Source organism: Stylophora pistillata, chromosome 11, assembly GCF_964205215.1.
Source record: "Stylophora pistillata chromosome 11, jaStyPist1.2, whole genome shotgun sequence".
Classification (NCBI taxonomy): domain Eukaryota; kingdom Metazoa; phylum Cnidaria; class Anthozoa; order Scleractinia; family Pocilloporidae; genus Stylophora; species Stylophora pistillata.
Window position 1 is genome coordinate 17,687,744 of NC_142529.1, and position 19,957 is coordinate 17,707,700.

Below are 19,957 nucleotides of genomic sequence, written 5' to 3' on the forward strand. Positions count from 1 at the left end.
ATTTGTAGGTGCATGTATCGCCAAGTTCCAGAGTTCCAGATCATTGTAGGGCTTACGCCCTTAGCTATCCGGCTGATCCTGATTACGTCAGCCCCTGTGATCATGCGCACGACCTGGCATGTGATCGATGTAAGCTGTTTCCGAATGTAGTCCATGAAGTTGAGTCTGCCTTAGAAAATGCTGAACTCTCCAGCGATGAGAAAGATGAGATGAATTATGTAGTTCTCTAGCTAAGAAAAGAATCAAAGCATGGAAGGCCCATTTGCTCAGATCAATCAATCAAGATGAGGCGCGACTGGATGTTTTAGAAAATTTAGATGCTTACTCGGTGCTTTTGGTCTTAGATTGGGCCGTGAATTACCTCCCAAGAAAATACCGCGAAAGACAAACTGATTGGTTTGGAAAGCGAGGTATTTCATGGCATACAACCACGGCCACGAGGATAGCCGAAGGTGAACCTCAAATGCTGTCATTTGTTCACGTTTTTCAAAGCTGTAACCAAGACAGTATCACAGTTTTGGCCATCGTCGATGATGTCCTTAAACAACTCAACAGCACAATGCCCAACGTAAATAGTGTTCATTTCAGACAGGACAATGCCGGATGCTACCACAGTGCTTCCACACTACTGGCAATTCGGCAGGTAGCTAAGAAGTACGATATCAATGTTAGACTAGATTTTTCGGATCCACAAGGGGCAAAGGGTCTTGCGACCGCAAAGCAGCCGCAGTTAAGAACCCTATGAGAATATATCTAAACTCTGGCCGAGAGGTCGAGACTCCAGAACAAATAAAGAGTGCCGTAGAGTCCTAAGGTGGCATGCCTGGAGTAAGGGTTATGCTATGCAACACACAGAGTATTCCCAAGTCAGTCCCTGTGAAATGGGAAGGTGTTACCTTTGTCCATAACATTGAATATGGCAATGAGGTAATGAGAGTTTAGAGGTCATATGCGGTTGGCCCAGGTAAATTCCTGCCGTGGAGTCAGTTTGGTTTCCTGGAAAACTACTCTGTTCCAATGCTGACCATATTAAAAGAGACCAGAGATCCAAAGGCTACATTTACTGTGATCACAGCAAGGAGAAAATCACCCCAAACCCAGCGAGGAGAGGAGCAATTGGCATTGGGTGTTGGGGAAGCTTCGAATGAACAAAGTGAGGACGACATTGAGTGTCACTGTAAACTGTTTGCATGTCCTGAAGAGGGTTGTGTAAAATCATTTCAAAGATTTTCGTCCCTTGAACATCATCTTGACGTTGGAAGGCACAAGTATGCTCTTGAGAGCCTAAGTCTTCTCGATAGGGCAATGATGTCCTATGCTTCAAAGCTAGAACAGGGTGTTGCCACTGTTGATAATCTTGTAGAGGGTTCTGGTACAGCTAAGGCATCAGATTCTCGTTCATCGTTGTCAATGGGCTGGGCGTTGAAATCCTCGTTACTCAAAGAATCCGACTGACTGAAAACCAAAAACAATACCTTACAGAAGTATTTAAAAGAGGCGAACAAACTGGAAGGTAAGCTGATCCCTCCAATGGTTCTAAGTCAACGAGAAAAGTTAGAAACGCAGATGGCTCTTCTAGATTTGATGCTTCGAGTTATTTAAATAAGGTGGTACAACCAACTTCTCAGCAAGTAGCAAGTTTTTTTTCACGCCTTGCTTCAAAGAAAGCTGTTCAAACTGATGAATTTGAGGACGAAGAAGATGAATACGCCGAAGAGCTGAGTAAAATTCATGAAAAAAACATACAAGACTTGAGTAACGAGGTCATGGCGGAAATAACACTTCAGCATCCGATCATGAAAGATACGCATAACATTTGTGAAATCGCAGCTTGTTCTAGACTAGCAAAGTTTTCTGTGCAGATGCTACAAGACATGTAATTTTTATCAGCTGGACATCTCAACAATCAACGTGAAACTAAAGAAGCCTTACATAGACCCTCTGACGAAATTAGTTGGTAGCTGCAGTTGTAACGCGTCACTTAAAAACGCAGATTCAACATTAACAGTTGGGGCCTACGGGCCTCATCCACAATGCAACGGCAAGCTTTCCTTGAGGAGCTCCGATCGCCACTCAGGAATACAGAATCTCCTTTTTGTTTAATACGGAGAGTCTTGCTTAGATAATGAGAAGAAGACCCCCTACGAAAGAACTGTAAATCAGGCCACGGCCACACATATGTAATTCCTCTCGAACAAAACGAAGCAATTTCTTTTCGCCCACTTTACTGTATAATTTTCCAATTGTTTTCGCCTGTCTTCACTAAAAAGTTCGAAAACGATAAAAACGAGTCGGACCTGCGATTGTGCATGTGTGAAATAAATGTTCTTCTAGTTCTTCGCGGTCTAGTCCAATATCTCCTTTGTCTTGGGCTAGCGGCTGCCCTTCCTCAGCTCTTTGCTTTTATGGCGGAATCTCACAAAACGCTTCAGGCAATAATTTGCGACATTTTTTTTCCGTGCGGAGATCAGGCGTAAAGATTTGTCTTTTCAACAAAAAAAAACAAAAAAACATTTGAGAGCTCTACGGGAGCACAAAGGCGTTAATTTTCTCCAACTGTCGCGAAAGTATTCGAAGGCAAATTCAGCCAAGTTCTAAAAAAGTTCTTATGACTTTGTTAAGTGCTTGCACCGTTTGGTTTTGTAGAAGTTACAAAATTTAGAGACTCGGGTGAATTTACGGATTGAGTTCACAATGTTTGGAAAAAGTAACCTAAAGATTGGCACAGTACGAAAAGACCTAGGACCGAGTTTAGGGCTACAGTGTTGAGGTAGCAGGTCCGCGTAAGGGATGACAACAGGACACAACTCAGGAGACAAAGTTAAAGTTGTCTTTCTTCCTTTTACTTTATTTGCTCTCTTCCTACCCAACAAGATTGTGTACTCCAAGTGGTTGCATATCAGGATAGACATCGCCCTACCCCTACCCCCTAAAATGAGACGACCGCATTGCGTGACGAACAAATAATGAACCGCGCTGCATTCCAAGTTTCACTGAGCAGCAATCGTTCAAATGTGATAGCATTTTGGTGCAGCGCAAGGCAAGCAACTATCCACAAATGGCTTAGTCGTTGTAAACTTAGATGCAGTGGCAATCATATGCGCTGAGGATGGTCAAAGATTCATTGTATTACTGAATACGATGACGGTTGGTGATGTTCACCAGACCTTGTGTAAACAGAAGCAAACGCTTATATGCGACGAATGGTGAGAGAAATACGTTAAATCGGAGTTTGGACCTGCCTTTTGCAGCAAATAAGGTAAGAACATTTCGAAATTATCAGCTCTGTGACTATTTAGCTTTATATACGTCAAGACGACATGTGGCGCACGCTAAAATAAATGTCCAATTAACCCGTCAATTGAAATTTAACGCCAATGGCAAATATTTGCATTTTTAACGTACTTTGAAAAGCTCTCGCGTCGCTCACAATCATTTGCCCAAAGACATTTTTACAGGAATCTGTAGATCATCCTTCGGCGATTCAACCACAAGAAGCTTAATCCATTTGAAGGTTTCGCACATGATGAAAACCAATTATTTTTTCGAAGTACATTTAAGTGAATGAAATACATGTCTTCGAAATTTAATTATTTTGCTTCCAAAAAATAACGCAGCATTTTCCTAAACCAACCCAGTCTACATTTAAACATTGAAAAAAATATTTGAGTGTTTTAAAGACGGAAGAATAATGTGGTTTTGCATGCGAGGCTCTCATACTTGTTTAATAAAATGGCGCGTCAAATGACGATTTTAACAGAATTTGGTAATTTGCATATTTCTTTGAAATAAAAGGATATTTCGCCTTAAAAGACTATCCCGTTGTTTTTGTCATGCCCTAGCCTATCTACGATAAGAATATGAACGAAATCGAATTTTTCGCCCTTGCCGCGAAATTAAGAATTTGCCTGATTTTTACCGACAGGCACTCTTAATAAACAGCGCCCAAGTTGCATTGAGTTGGCAGTGAGGAGTGGGTTTTGACAATTGCAGCCTAAGCTTGCGAGAAGAAGAAAGAACGGAAAACTGAAAAATTTTACAATCCTACTCATGGCGTTCGCGTGATGTACTTGCCATAGTCGTAATGGAGCCGAATATGTTGACGTTGGTATGACGTTGATAAAACATGTTGACTACCGAACTAAACTTTACAATTAAGATAAACGCCTTTACTTTTCCTCCAGCCATTTAGGTGTCTGTGAAATATAAAGAACCCCTACTGTTGGTAAAATTTCCGATAGAAAGCAAACATATAGTTTGGTATGCACACACAATATAAAATATTCTTTCAGTTTGCACTTTGTCCACCAGGTGGCTGGCTTTCGAATTTTACGCAATTTGCTCGTAAATTTGGCTACAAACCTTAAATCTCAGACAAGTTCTCCCCTCTGAACTTCTACATTCCCAGTGACATAATCCTAATTCGAAAGCGTTGTTTCCTGACTACAGCATAACTCCTGCAATTATGCATGCGGATAATTCGACTGTTATCAATGTTTCGAAACGGCACTGAATCAATTAGTTTCGTTTTCTTATTAACCCATTACTTTTGGAAATTTTGCATAAGAATAATTAATAAGCTGACACAGAAAAACAAACAAACAAACAACCAAGCGGGGAAAGCTTGATCGCCAAAATTAGCGAGAATGAGACGAAAAGATCGGGTACCATTGCAGCGTCTTATAAAAGGCTATAACCAAGGGTGATACTTAAACTGCCGCTTATTATAAGACCTGGGCTCGTCTTCCTACAACGAGGGATTAGAAGGGCTTGTACACGGAGGGAATTTAATGCAGAGGTGCACCTCACCAGAATAAAAGGCTTTTATGCGAAAAACTGTAAATGTTTTTCAAGCAAGAAAAAAAAATTAAAAATAAAGTGTTTTTCCACTATTATTAGTTTTTTTTACCCGGGTGATTTTAATCTTAGACTAGTCAATCTTCTCCACCCGACAAAGATCGAAATTAAACTAATAACAACTGGATCATTCGTTTCTTCCCGGACTCAACAGTTTCCTTGTAATTTCAACAATGCGCGTTGAACCTCGACCCTCATAATCTTAAAAAAAGGTACTTATTTCAAAGGATTCATTCCCTTATGGACCGTAGAGTCTATACAGATCTACCCCAACCCTCTCCGTAAGGACCGTATAGTCTACACTGATCTACCCCACCCCTCTCCACTTAAATCCGTGAGCCCCAAAATTGAACTCCCATCATGCAGCATTTAAGTGATATCTTGTACATCCTTTATGTCATGTTGCCCACTGAATAATAACTATTCTGTAAAATACTACATTTGGTTAAAATAGCTAAAGTAGTCAAGAATATTTACATTTTAAACTTTACACACGATCAAATACGACATGAATGCAAGTTGCCGTAATGCAGGAAAAAAAAATAGTATTTGGGCCTTTTTCTCAAAACTCAGGGCTTTGACGGTTGACGGTGTTAAAGTTAATGTTATGGAGAGCGCCTATATTCTTCCAAAGAGCGTGGTGTTACACGATTTCTAAAAATAGAATTTGAAATGTTTACAGAACATTTAGTCATGCTGACTAAGCGAGAACTTTTGGGGGAACTTTCTAGAACCGTGACTCAGCATATTTTCGTTAGAATGTAATCGTAGTGTAATGTTACTAAAAATAGCAATATTACAGATCTCTAGAACATTCTAGAACTTTTGTGAAAGGTATATGAGGAGTCACGCTAGCTTAGAGATATAGGCCTTCATAGTGAATTAGTACTGCTGTTGTGAAGAGCCCAGAGGAGCGAGAGCCGGATAGATTTATTGGAATTATTTACTGGAATGGTAAGCCGTGTGGAAGGCTACGTGGGAGAAAGAATTGTGGACGTCGACAAGATGTAAAAGATTTTCAAGAGAACTGTAAGTTGTGCGGTAGTGCACTGAGATTGAAGTGATATTATTTATAGAGGGCTCTAAGTTATAAGGATAGTTATTGTATTGGTAATAATATCGCTACGTAGCTAAGTGAAAAGAATAGTTATTGTACTAGTTATTGGTATCGCTCCGTAGTTATTACGTCAGTAAATAAAGTGGGTGGGTTGTACGAGTTGTATTTTTCTGGCGGTTTGGAAAATACCGTAACATTAAATTGTAGGTCATTTTTACAGGGATGGCGCGAATAACTTTTAATATGCTATTTCAGTTTAAATGGTAACGCTAATCTTCCTTCTTCGATACCTTTTGATAGGCAAGCATGAAAACCAACAAAGTCTGGATCGTTCAGTGGGGCCATTTTATTGCTCCTTATATTTGCCCTGTTTTACAGGACAAGCTCTAGGCCACATTTGGTAAAATGACATAGCTTTTTTCCTAGTCCCTTTATGCTCCCTACGAGAGTTTCTATGGCAAAGGGTCTGGAGAAAATTTAGTAATCAGCCAACCGCATCTAATTATTATCTCACATCGAACAGTCGCTATTGAAAATTGTGAAGAAGACAATGGCTTCAAAGGAACTTTTATGTTTTCTTTTCGTCTGTTTCTTTGCCTTGGGAGCTGCTACCTACCCTTGCGAAATGGATTATGGAATTCCTAGGAATTACTGGGAATAAGAGGTGTGAATTTTCACGGCAATTCGGACTAGGAATTCCAAAAAAACCTAGAAATTCCCAAAAAAACCTAGAAATTCCCAAAAATTCCACGTTCATAAGCCAACAGGACTTGGAATTCTTAGGAATTCCTAGGAATTCCTGGGAACTCCTGGGAATTCTCAGGAATTCCAACTCAGAGCACCAATGACTTCCCTAAAATTACTGTGAATCTTAAAACTTGCTGGAAATTCCAAGGAATTTTTTAGGAATTTCTAGGATTTTTTGAGAATTACTGGGAATTTTAAGAATACTTCAAGGCAACTAATATCAAATAAATACGTGCATTAACTCCCAACTATGAATTCAAGTAGTCAATGAAATTTATTTACATGCTTAACTCAGGTTTACATGTTAATTGTTTGCTTTTGTATATTAACATCAACATGTAGTAATATTAGGACGAAATTTCTTTTTCTTTTCTTGAAAACTTCGTAAAAATTATCCTCAATTACATCTATTCAAATAAAATGGTCCTAGTGAATCAGTAAATTTGGTTTGACAAATTGGGAATAAAATCTGTTGATTCTTTTGCACGAAATGCAATAACTTGGGTTATGTTTATTGCAATAAATACTATCAGTTAAAATTAGTCTTGAAAGAGTCATTTCATTCGGGATGATGATACAAATAAGATTTTATCCTTTCCTCCCTGAGTCAGGCTTTGACTTAATTTAATGTGGTTGTAACTTCTTTGGATAAAACTCTTGTGTGTTAAAATGCAAATGTAAGCTGTCAAGCAGCATCTTCATGCTATGTTGTTCGTTTTTGTTGATTCTGCAAGTTGAAATTGAGAGATTTCTTCTCAATTTTGACTGAACACCCTTAGGAGTGAAGGGCTTAATTACAGTTAAATAATTGATTTTTTTAAAATTAAATTCTTGTTGTAACTGTAATAATTCATTGCAATGAAGTTATCCCAAACTGCAGACTAAGTAGCTGTTTGTCTTTTTCTGTTGGACTCGCAGCTTGCCAAATTCCAAACGCGACTAAAATAATCCTGAAACCTTTAGCCTATTGATAGATTCATTTCATTGTAAAGCGTAAGCTTAAGAAACTGTGGCATGCATGTGACCGATTCGATTCTCAGGTTTGATCACGTACCAGATATCGCAATTTGTACTCACCACAAACTTTCAGAATCCGTAGCTTTATAAATGGCCGCTCGACCCTTGTACCGGCCAGTCAATATTACTGTTACGTTGTCCCTTCTTTTAACTTCACGGCGCCAACGACTTGCTTTTCACTAATACAACACTCACGCTATTCTCGTTTTCCCATTGAACAACGGTAAAACTCATCTTTTGAGATGTCATATTAAGCAAAACAGTCGAGAAAAGAAATAACAACGAACGAGCGATCAACGGATGAAAAGTACATTCAAAGATGAGCGCCAAGTGGAATTTTCTTTGTTTCCAATCACGGGTATGACCCGTGGATATTTTGGGAATTTTGTCATTGGCTTGTAAAGAGAATCCGCTGGCCTACCTGATTGCAGTCTTAAGAGTACGCGCATGGTTTGACTGATAGACGATGTTGACGATGGTTTTACCTTGGATCCATGTTCTGAAAATGATCTCATACGAAATAATGATGTGAACTCACTCTACGTAGAAATAATCGAGAAGAAGCGAACGTACTACAAATGCAAGATATGTGGCCGAAAGCTGTCGAGGAAACAAAGACTCGAAACCCTGACTTGAGTTGTGTTCACGGCAAAGGTGAGAAACAACAGAAGGCAATCACAATTTTGAATGTGATTACAAACGTGTTTTACCCTCATTATTATGACAGATGGATACCAGATGATCACAGTGTACTAGTACCCAAATCAACGAAATTGGACCGCAACAAGCATTCAGCGTTGACCCATGCTTATGATGATGTTTATATGTATTATGATTTTGGCACATCTCCGGATATGAGACATTTTGCATCACAATAAAGACATTTATGACTGCAATCTAAGAGGCCTTTGTGGTTAGAAAGCAAATCTGTGAATTATGAGTACATTGGATTTAAATTGACAATTTGCACTTAATGTAACTGACTGCTGCTTTATGAAAAAATGCATATTAATGTTAAGATTTACTAAAACTTAGTTTAAATAATAAATTTCATGATAAACATGTACAGGTATCTACATCTCTTGGTATATTTTGTTTAGTATATCTCTCATTGAACCAGTTTTAAGCCTCTAAAATTACTCCTTGTCTTAAAACCTTCACATTCAAGGTATTGAGAATTTCTTGGAATGATTTGGATGGCAGGGTTATTTCATTCGCTTCAAATTCAATTCCCAGAAACTCCCGAGATTTCCACCCTTACTAAGTTTGTATAGCTAAGAATTCCTAGGAATTCGTAAGAATTCCAAGTCCTCACAAAACTGGAGCCTCCTTTTCCCAGAAATTCCCAGTAATTCCAAGCTTTTTAAATTAGAGCTAAGTTTGCAGAGTTGAAAATGATTGAGAATTCCTAGGAATTCCAAGTCCTCATAAAACTGGAACCTTCCTTTCCCAGAAATTCCCAGTAATTCCAAGCTTTTCATATCAGAGCTTATTTGCATAGTTGGGAAATTTTGAGAATTCCTAGGAATTCCCAGAGAACTGGGAATTCAGTTCGCAAGGGTACTACACCTACAGCAGCGATTGTTCCTCTAGCGAGCAATGTTGTAGTAGCAAATGCATCAGCATTTGGTCTACTTGCTCCTGTTCGTAGGATTACAGTAGTTAATATATACCGGTTCTGGGACAATAGAGTATCCACAATTTGAAAATTAGAAGGAAATGTATTGGAAAATGCAGGTACAAAGTTCACAATTGAGGAAGGGTATCCACAATCAGGTGCAATGATATACTAAGACAATAGATAGAGTATCCACAATCACGCAAAATCACGGTAAAGGTAGGGTTAGGTAACGTTTAGGTTTACATATAATGAAACCCTAACAATCATTTTAAGATGGCGTCTCAAACAATGAGAACAAAAGAATTCAAGATGGCGAAAGGGATTAATTCGGCACGCAAGGACATATACTACAACATGATAGAGTACACGCAATGAGAATAATAGAGTATCCACAATTTGAAAATTAGAAGGAAATGTATGGGAAAATGTAGGTACAAAGTTCACAATTGAGGACGAGTATCCACAATCACGTGCAATGATATACTAGGACAATAGATAGAGTATCCACAATAGTAGTATATTGGGCCTGTATGGAACAAAACCAAGAGGCCTGGGTCCGAGTGTCTCGGCCGAGGTTAATTTATTCATACCGCGTAGGTGTACGAGGGTGATTTTTAGGGTTAGGGTTAAATCAGTGTAGGTATATATAGGAGGGGGTTTTTAGGGTTAGAGATAAATCAGTGTAGGTGTAGGAGGGGGTTTTTAGGGTTAGATTTCACGTAGGTTCGTGAGTAGGGTTTTTCAGTTCTTAAAAAAAGTAACGGTAAAGAGAAACAAAAGAATCCAAGATGGCGCAGGGATTAAGTTTAGGAATAATCCATTTAGAGAAAAGAGTGAGAGAGAGAGATGTGTTTTACAAATGAGAATCTATTTGAACTGATAACGGGAGAGAGAATCGACAAATTCTAATGGGTTTTATTCTCACAATTTAGAAGAATGCGATAAATCATCACACTGCATTTTAGAAGAGTCAGACAAAAACAGACGCAGCCGGAGGCTGCGTTTTTCCGGAGGCACGCGAGAAGAGAAGAAGAGGAAGAAATAGGAGGAGGAGGAGGAGAGAGGAAGAAAGGTGAAAATCAAACAATTTGAAGTAAAATCTTTCATTAATCGAGCGATTCTACCCAAGAGTTTAAATAGTGCGACTATGTACAACCTATTGTAAATGATATGTCTCATTAAAATGCACAGAAATAAATAAAAGATGACATTAGCATTCAATGCTCTATGAAGCGTTCGATGACGGTTTTAAGAGCAACAAAGCTCAGTTCTTTCTCTAATTTTTCTTAGTATAAAACCGCATACATCCTTCATGGATTCTCGTTTCAGGGGAAAGCTTTCCAAGAATGATAACTGTACAAGCAATCTATCATTCAAGTTCTGCTTCATCGTCAGTTGATCCTCCAAGGCTGTTATAATCTCATTCATTTTGTCGTATGAAAACTGTTTTGGATCAAATGCGCACACGTATGTCACATGTCTATGTTCCCGGGATGTAGTCACCATTTTCACAAAAGAGGTTTTCCATGTTTTCTTCGCGTCTATAATATCCTTCATTCCCATATAAAACGGGTAGATCATTTCAAATGTTAAATGTATTCCATCCAGTTGCTCAGGCTCCAACTGTTTAAAGATTACCGCTTACAAATTAGGCACGGCTATTCTACAGTATTCCACTTTCAGTAACGGTTCATTTAAGGCTAATTCCAACCACGACTTGCTTCTAGTATTTCCTTGAAATGCCATAGCTTTTATAATCTTTTCTTATTAACAACTCGTGATAAATGAAGCGTACTCAAGTATAACGACAAATCTTATAACATTCTCTCCACCCATCTATGAAGAAAAACAAAAGAAAAATTATATAAAAAAATCTTGTTAGCTTAACTTTTATCATTTCAACACTTCATTTCATAACGTCGACACGTCTGAGATAATGCAAACAATTACTCTCAAAGAGTATCGACAGAAGCTGATGGCTATCAGAGCTCGCATTAAATATAATGAGCAGAATCTGAAAGATTTCAAATCGCATGTAGAACAAGGAACGTTTCCTAGAAGATTAAAAGCCGTTCCAATTCCTAAGATGAGAACAGTGGAGGGTCAGAACATAGTAAAAAAGGCATGCTGTGACTTGGAAACCGTGGTGTTATGTTAGGCGTTACAAGTGATTGAAACTCAACTAGCGGATGATCTGAAGAAATATCAGTCCATGAAAGACGAGGGAAAGCATGTCAAGGATACATTGCTACTACAGCGTAAACCTATGAAATCCACTCTATTATCACGAGTGAAACTCGAATTGGAGGAATTACAGAAGAAATACGCACAACTCTATGCACAAATAGAAACGCAGAATATAAAAAACACTGAGTGAATAGTGGAAATGCTGTATCATATAAAGTAATATTAATAAAATAATTTAAAACATGAAATTGCCCGGTGTCACGGACCTGCATTTATTACAATGAGAAACGAGTCTATTCCTGTTCACTAGTAGTGGTGAAAGTGAGCGTCACTTTAAATTCCATATTCGACGCTTCTAATTTTGTAGACATCCAATTAAAACTTAACCAATCTAACATGCCTAGCTTAGTTCTTGTAAGTCGGAGTGTTTGAGGGAGGAATGTAAAGACTGGGATATTAGTGAGTCGCCCCAAACATTTGATAGAAGGTAGAGTTTTAGACTCCACCGCTTCCAATGTGATCATGCATACGCTATCCCTAGAGTATTCTTATCATTTTAAAATCCATCGATGAATGGATAATAATAAGCCTTCACTCATGGATATGGGTAAATTTTCATTCCATTTCGGTTTTCGATGTTGATGCACATTTATGTTAAATTGTATTTCCTCTATTTCTTCATCTAAATGCAGGATACTTCTATCCACTTAACTTCCATGATGGGATTAAAAAAAAACACCGATGCGGAGTGAATAAACGCGGTTCAAACCAAAAGAAAAATCGCTCAAAGTCTTGTAGGGATATTTGACATGTCCTAATGAAAAGGAGGTAAATGCATACACCCGCTCACGCTTTTAAAATAAGCAGAGAATAAATTGAAAAGCTTTTATTCATATTATGGCGCTATTTACAGGCAACTCAAGCGAACGAATCTCATTGACAAATCATACGCATCGCATGTTCATCAAATGTAGTTAAAAGCAAAGTCTATCACGAGTTGAGTTTCTATCATTCTAAAATAAAAAAAAAATAAAAAAAGTCTTTATTCCATCATAAGATAAAACTACATATCTTATGTTGCAATGAATTGGAAAAACTACAGAAATCTACATACATATTATGAATTAAAAAGTATGTCATTACAATAAATGGAGCTTAAATATCAACCTATTTACAAAGGTGTTCATAAAGCGCTGTGTATTAATTTTCTAATGCATTCAAGTAATGTCCATAAGCGCGTGTATCGATTCCAAACTCTCCCAACAAAAATCGCTTATCGTCGTAAGGTGAGAGCGTTGTTTTGTTAAGTTTCTCTGTATACATTTCGTGTTTTTCGGTGCGGAATCCCATCATCGCATGCGTTTGTGATGTCTTAGTAAAAAGGCACTTTCGATACAGTTCGTGTGTCAGTTCTTTCTCGATCACAGATTTCTTCACCCCCTTTGCTGTCTTTTTTTCTTTTGACTTTGCATCCCTTTCATACCATGTTTGCATAGCATACATTTTACAGCGTAGACCTACAAACTCCATCACAGGGCTGCCAGCATTCTCATCTTTAAATTTACCAATGACTTTTTTGTTTTCGATACTGTACAGAAAATGATCTTTGGGGTAATCAGATGTACCGAACAAGTGTTGTTGTGTTGTTCCTCTTTCATGTCTTTATAAATGTCCTCGGTAAAGATGAGGTAAGTGAGGCTGGCTGTATCTGTGAACAGTAATTTCACACGGTCTACGCCATACTTGGGTAAGATGTAATCATAATGAAATTGGTACATGAGCAACTTGGAGAGATCCAGTATTGAAAAACCCGTATAGATCGGTTTTTTTAACACCACCTTAGTACGTTCCAATTCCACAGCAATAAGGCATTCATCTTCTTTTTCTCCATTTTAGATAAACGGTGTATCTCGTTTGTAAGACAGTTTATTCACCAACTTTCCATACTTTTTAGCTGTAGTAACCAATTCGATGTTTCGATGTTTTAGCACATTTTCCATAGTCTTTCCAAACACGCTATTGTTCATTAACTTGAAAAAATCCTTTTCAAGGGCGTTAGAAGCCATACTTCGCTTAGAATTATTCAAATCAATGTATGGTTTCAACCAGGCTTCTTTTTTGAACTTGATGACACAGTAAATTTTGATAGGCTTCATACCCTTGTCGAGGTAAAATTTCAAGTTTCGATAGTGAATAATATAGTTCTTCTTGTCGTAGAGATTAGGTAGCAGTTTCCTAACCTCATCTGGTTTGTACTCCAAATCTTCGGCCAAATGTCTTTAATAAGATGAAAGCATGTCGGGTGTAATGACTACATTTTCTGAGGCTAGTGGATAATCGTTGTGAAGGTCGTGAAGTTCTTTCGGATATTCCAAATCCACCTCGGGAATGTAGCCTTCAGACACATCGTCAGCTACTTGTGTGATATTTAATCCCATCAAGTCTTCTTCTGGAACCCACTCGAACTCTCTTACAAGTAGGGATTGACTCATGGCCCAACCATAAAGATTATTAGCATCAAGAAACATGATGAATGAGGTGAGCTGGCTGAAATGGTAATCTGGGAGGTAAGAGTTGTTGGCTTTCGCATGGCGATGAGTAATCATGGAGATCCCTCCGCGCATACCACGCTCTAAAAACATATGTTGATCGATATCTGCTATGCTATACAATTTCACTTCAGTATATTTTAAGGCTGCATCCCAAGCGAGGCCTGGGGAGGTGTAGTAATGCGCTGCATCCAATCCATACACTTCATAGCATTTATCTCTAAATTGCTCGAAGACATCTGCTAACAGCATTACATCCGTAAGTAAATAGACATCATGGTAATCTCGAAGGGTTTGACATCCCATCTCCCGCCAGACGTTCTGCGCATGCACATAATCCTCATCTTTAACGCCTTCATCAGTCAAAAGGCTAAGAAAAGCTTCTTTCGGCGGTAGAGCATCTTCTTGAAACCTTTCAAAGCTATCCATGTAGTCGTAAGGGTACATGCCTTTCTTTTTCAAGAGATTCACATCTCTTACTCCCCATACTTCAGGAAATAGCTCTTCTAAGATGGGATAGGTGGATGAATTATCAGCTAATTTTTCTAATGGAAAGGGCATAAATTGATTAGAATCCAAGAAGCGTAGGTGACCCAAGGAAAAGCTGATATATTTTTCGGTGTTGGTAGGTATCACTTCAAGACCTTTCCGTTTCCGCTTATTCACATGCTTGTGAATCCCTCGCTTTATGAAATGTGCGTCATATCCTCTCAAATTGTGGAAAAAGACGGGTATGACCTTTTGCCTGCGAAACTGGAGGTTGCAGAAATTATGGGCGGCCCCCCTGTACTCTCCCGTGGCGTGATCATGATCTCTGACTTTCTTCTCTCCCTCGCGAAACGGTTTTTTACAGATTGAACAATGAGTTGCAGACTCGTGTTGTTCTTTATCAAAGTCTGTCATGGGCTTGTTATCATAAAGGAAAGGTAATAAGTCCTTCTCCAATTTCAAAAGACTTTTTAAAAAGCAATCCACCACTTTTTCCAATCTCTTCATCTTTATCTTCTTCCATCTTTCTTCGTTTGAAATCCTTTTCCACCTGCTCCCGCCCCCTCTTTCCATGGGCGTGGAGCCTCTGGTCTCCTCCTCCTTCTCTTTCTCCCTCTTTCCCCCTCTTTCTTCCTCTTCCTCCTCTCTTCTCCTTTCAGTGGGCCTAGAGAAGTCTCCTCATCTTTTTCTCTATTCCATTCTTCACACTCATCCTCCTCTTCTTCATCTTCTTCACACTCATCTCCCTCTTGATCTTCTTCGATATTCCATTCTTCAACTCTTTCTCCTCCTCATCTTCTTCTTCGCTATTCAATTCTACACTCTCATCCCCCTCTTCGTAATACTTTACTAGATTTGGTACATCCGGATGCCTCGAGATGAGAACCCATCCATAACTACACGGGACGTGGTATTGAACTCGTTCCGTTTTCTTTCCGCGTTCCTCGGTGATTGGTTTGAGGATGCTCTCAAAGTCTGCGTATGGTGAAGGGAACTCGCTCCATATTCTGCAGATTTGCAAAATGAATCATTTCTTTCACACATTCTGTTTTCTGTAATGGTACTTCTCGGCAATATTCCATATGCTTCTCAAGTAGGTCTTGTCTTCCTAAGCTATTAAAGCACCGCTCGCAGAAGAATTTCCTGTGTTGTCTCTTTGTCTGATCGTGAAGTAGACGCTCCAGAGATTTCACCCACGCATAATGACCCGTGTTCCCATCGCTCCAATGAAGCAACGTCACGTGGTGTTCTTTTTTTTCTTCCATCATTCTTAAGAGGAACAAATCTACTTTTCGCTTTTTTCTTGGACCCCTCACTTCATATCCAATGACGCTGACACTAATACTCGGATTTTGCTCCTCAAATTGTGAAATGTTGTTTATCTTCATAGGAAGCGTCAAACCGCTGAAGTTTAGTTCCTCCTCAAAGGGCTTATAGTTGTTTACACGCTCAGGATGAATTTCCACTGGATGAAAAGCTGAGAGAATGGCCCACTTGAAGCAGTGATCATCTTTTTTTTTGACATTGATTATAGCCTTTTTGTCTGCAATGGAGGGATGAAGCTGGAGGTAGGAGTTACCTTTAAGTAGTCCATATTTTACCATCTGTAGAACCATATTATTATTTCTTTCCAAGATCTATCCGGATGCGAGTTGAGTGAAATTGCTCATCTGGTCTTCCAATCGTTCATAGGCCATGCGAATTTGTCTCATAACATCGCTACCTGAGGTACTAGAGTCTGGACCAGCAGTAAAGTGAGGTGTTAGCACTCGAGGGTTCTCCTGATTTTTCATCACTTGCGACATCTTACTGTCGAGAACTAAGTTCCACTTGATCCCCTTCTTTTCTTTAATGGCTCTTCCTAAACGATTTTGTAACCGTTTCGCAGATTCATGTAAAAACACTTTAAAATCTTTCTTCTGCACCTTTGTCTGAGGGCGAAATGTAGCCTCGATTCTTACACCATTGAGAACCTTTTCCTGTTCGGGTTCAGCGGAGGGGTTTGTACGTAGTTCATAGTCTCCATCATTAAGCTTCTCTAAAGCTCCCCCTCTTTGTCTTCCGTGAGAATTTTTCACATGTTTATCTCGGTTCGCTTTTCTGACAAAGCATTTTCCGCAGGTCTTACATTTAAAATTTGTCTTTTTCTGACAGTTATGATGGTTTAGATTCTATTCATACTTGAAGCGCCTTTTACATTTGTCGCACTTGAATGGTTTTTCCCATGGCGGGACTATGCAACCCTGAATAGCTTGCTGCAGTTGATTAGATTGAAGCAGATTGGAATGGTGAGTATAAATATGCCTCTTTAATCCATCCTTTCTTGCCAGAGTTTTTGTGCAGTAAGGGCATGCTAGGCGATGGTTTGATGTTCCACAGCTCTTCACATGTCGGTGAAAGTTATTCCTCTGCGTAATAGTTAACCCCCACTTTGAACAATCAAACATGATGTGATACCTTCAGCGCTCTGCGATTAAATGAAATTTTATACTCAATCATCCCTATTTAGGATTGTAGCGAAGGTAAAGAAAATAGGATAGACGCTAGTTTTATGGTTTAGGAAAGAAAATTACTATGTTTCCACATTACTCTCACGTTCTACTGCTCCCTCAAATTTATTCTCCGCAAAAAATGAATGTTATGCTTGGTTCAATACGGAATTGTTTTTCTATCACAAGTTAGGGTAAAGTTTATTCACACTCGATCCTCTTGATTTAAAACTTTTTCAGATTTCTATTTTGCACCGAGATAAACAAATAGATCGATTATTTGTAATTTAGGAAAGAAAATTGCTATGTTTGTACGTTACTCTCATTTACCCCATTGTTTCAAATCCCAGTAAAGCTTAGCACACCTTCAGTGACAATATGTTATTGTCCTCCTTCTCTCTAATTTCCACTGCACTCTATTAGTTGAATCTTCTCTTTTTATATCCATTCACTCTATTGTTTAAAATCGCGAAAGCTTATTGGGTGCAATTTGACGCGCATTGACTTGGATAAATCGAAAATTTGATTGACAAATATCTTTAACGATTCTGACACAACAAAAAGTTTGATGACTAAATGCCACCACACAATAAAACTTTGATGGCTACATGTCGCTGTTCAATCAAATTTGATAAACAGTCTTAGCGGTAAAACATCATTTGTGAGCGCATTGTTTTATTTTCTTAGAGAAATTTTCATAGATCATATTCTCGGAAAGTTTCATTTAAAACTGATAGGAAATTTTCCTTTCTTCTGAGAGTATATAAGTATATAAGTAGACGCATGCTTTAACTATTATTCATTCTTAATTTGTAGAATTAATTGCAACAACGAGCCATTTAATCATGCTCTATAGTTGTCGCTATTGCCATGAAGAATTCACTCGTTTGGATAACAAAGACTGTCACGAGAGAAATTCATGTGCGAGCGCTACAACACGTGGATCTCCTTTCACTGTGAATAATCATTCCTTCCCGCCTGGGACTCTAGATCCAATTCAGTCGTTTGATCTATCACAAAGGTGGTGTGGGGGTTTTAAATTCAAAACACCTAGCATTATTTTAATTGGGGGGCCTTCTGGAGGCGGCAAAAATTATTTCACCAAATCATTGCTGTTACAACATTTGGAGGAATTGGTTGTGTCACCTCCTACTGTCATTCACTACTGTTACGGCGTCTGGCAAGATGGATATCGCGAGATGCAACGACATGGAATAAAATTTCATGAATGTATACCCGGAGAAGAACAGTTAGAGCAATGGTTTTCTAAAGATGGTGGATTGTTGGTGATGGATGATCTTATGACAGAAGAAAGGAATGATAAAGAGGTGTTGGATCTTTTCACCAAACGTTCTCATCACCGCAACATTACTGTCCTTTACTTGTGTCAAGACATGTTTCCACCAGACAAATGCGCTAAAAGCTACTGAAATCGCCATCTTAAAATGATTGTTAGGGTTTCATCATATGTAAACCTACACGTTACCTAACCCTACCTTTACCGTGATTTTGCGTGATTGTGGATACTCTATCTATTGTCCTAGTATATCATTGCACGTGATTGTGGATACTCTTCCTCAATTGTGAACTTTGTACCTGCATTTTCCAATACATTTCCTTCTAATTTTCAAATTATGGATACTCTATTGTCCCAGAACCGGCATATATTAACTACGAAAGCTTTCCCCTGAAACAAGAATCCATGAAGGATGTATGCGGTTTTATACTAAGAAAAATTAGAGAAAGAACTGAGCTTTGTTGCTCTTAAAACCGTCATCGAACGCTTCATAGAGCATTGAATGCTAATGTCATCTTTTATTTATTTTTGTGCATTTTAATGAGACATATCATTTACAATAGGTTGTACATAGTCGCACTATTTAAACTCTCGGGTAGAATCGCTCGATTACTGAAAGATTTTACTTCAAATTGTTTGATTTTCACCTTTCTTCCTCTCTCCTCCTCCTCCTATTTCTTCCTCTTCTTCTCTTCGCGCGCGCCTCCGGAAAAACGCAGCCTCCGGCTGCGTCTGTTTTTATCTGACTCTTCTAAAATGCAGTGTGATGATTTATCGCATTCTTCTAAATTGTGAGAATAAAACCCATTAGAATTTGTCGATTCTCTCTCCCGTTATCAGTTCAAATAGATTCTCATTTGTAAAACACATCTCTCTCTCACTCTTTTCTCTAAATGGATTATTCCTAAACTTAATCCCTGCGCCATCTTGGATTCTTTTGTTTCTCTTTACCGTTACTTTTTTTAAGAACTGAAAAACCCTACTCACGAACCTACGTGAAACCTAACCCTAAAAACCCCCTTTTACACCTACACTGATTTATCTCTAACCCTAAAAACCCCCTCCCATATATACCTACACTGATTTAACCCTAACCCTAAAAACCCCCTTTTACACCTACACTGATTTATCTCTAACCCTAAAAACCCCCTCCCATATATACCTACACTGATTTAACCCTAACCCTAAAAATCACCCTCGTACACCTACGCGGTATCAATAAATTAAGCTCGGCCGAGACACTCGGACCCAGGCCTCTAGGTCCGAGTGTCTTGGCCAGGTCTCTTGGTCAGTCAGTTGTGTCGTGCTTTGCGTCCTGGTCGGTGCTCGATTTTGTCAAGCTTGAAATCGTCATTGCTTTTTAGCTCTTTTCCTTACAGAATTTTAGAGAAACTCAGATGTGACAGTGGAGAGGATTGCTATGGGGAAATGTGTTCGCCGTACTGTGTATGGATCGGCGTGTCTATTGCAGACGCTATTATCGGCGCAATTATCTTCTTTGCCATTATTATCTTAACGGCATATCTTTTTGGTGGCTGGTGTGAACTCAAAATACCACCACAAGTGCCACTGAAAAAGCGACTAAAGAAGCCTTCTAGAAGCCAGAGCCAAACGCATGAGCCGACGACGAGCAGATGGCCGAAAACC

The 19,957-nt window shown here is 38.8% G+C and overlaps 2 long non-coding RNA genes across 2 annotated transcripts; one reads left to right on the top strand and one right to left on the bottom strand.

The window, feature by feature from the left end:
• Positions 1-1,751: 1,751 nt before the first annotated feature.
• LOC148720388 (uncharacterized) lies at positions 1,752-10,717 on the top strand. Its single transcript, XR_015993446.1, has 3 exons — positions 1,752-3,259; positions 3,926-5,886; positions 10,232-10,717. It is a non-coding gene; the product is annotated as an uncharacterized LOC148720388 (long non-coding RNA).
• On the bottom strand, positions 6,914-8,182 carry LOC148720389 (uncharacterized). The gene is made up of 2 exons (XR_015993445.1): positions 7,739-8,182; positions 6,914-7,388 (listed from the first exon to the last, which is right to left on the bottom strand). It is a non-coding gene; the product is annotated as an uncharacterized LOC148720389 (long non-coding RNA).
• Positions 10,718-19,957: the final 9,240 nt, after the last annotated feature.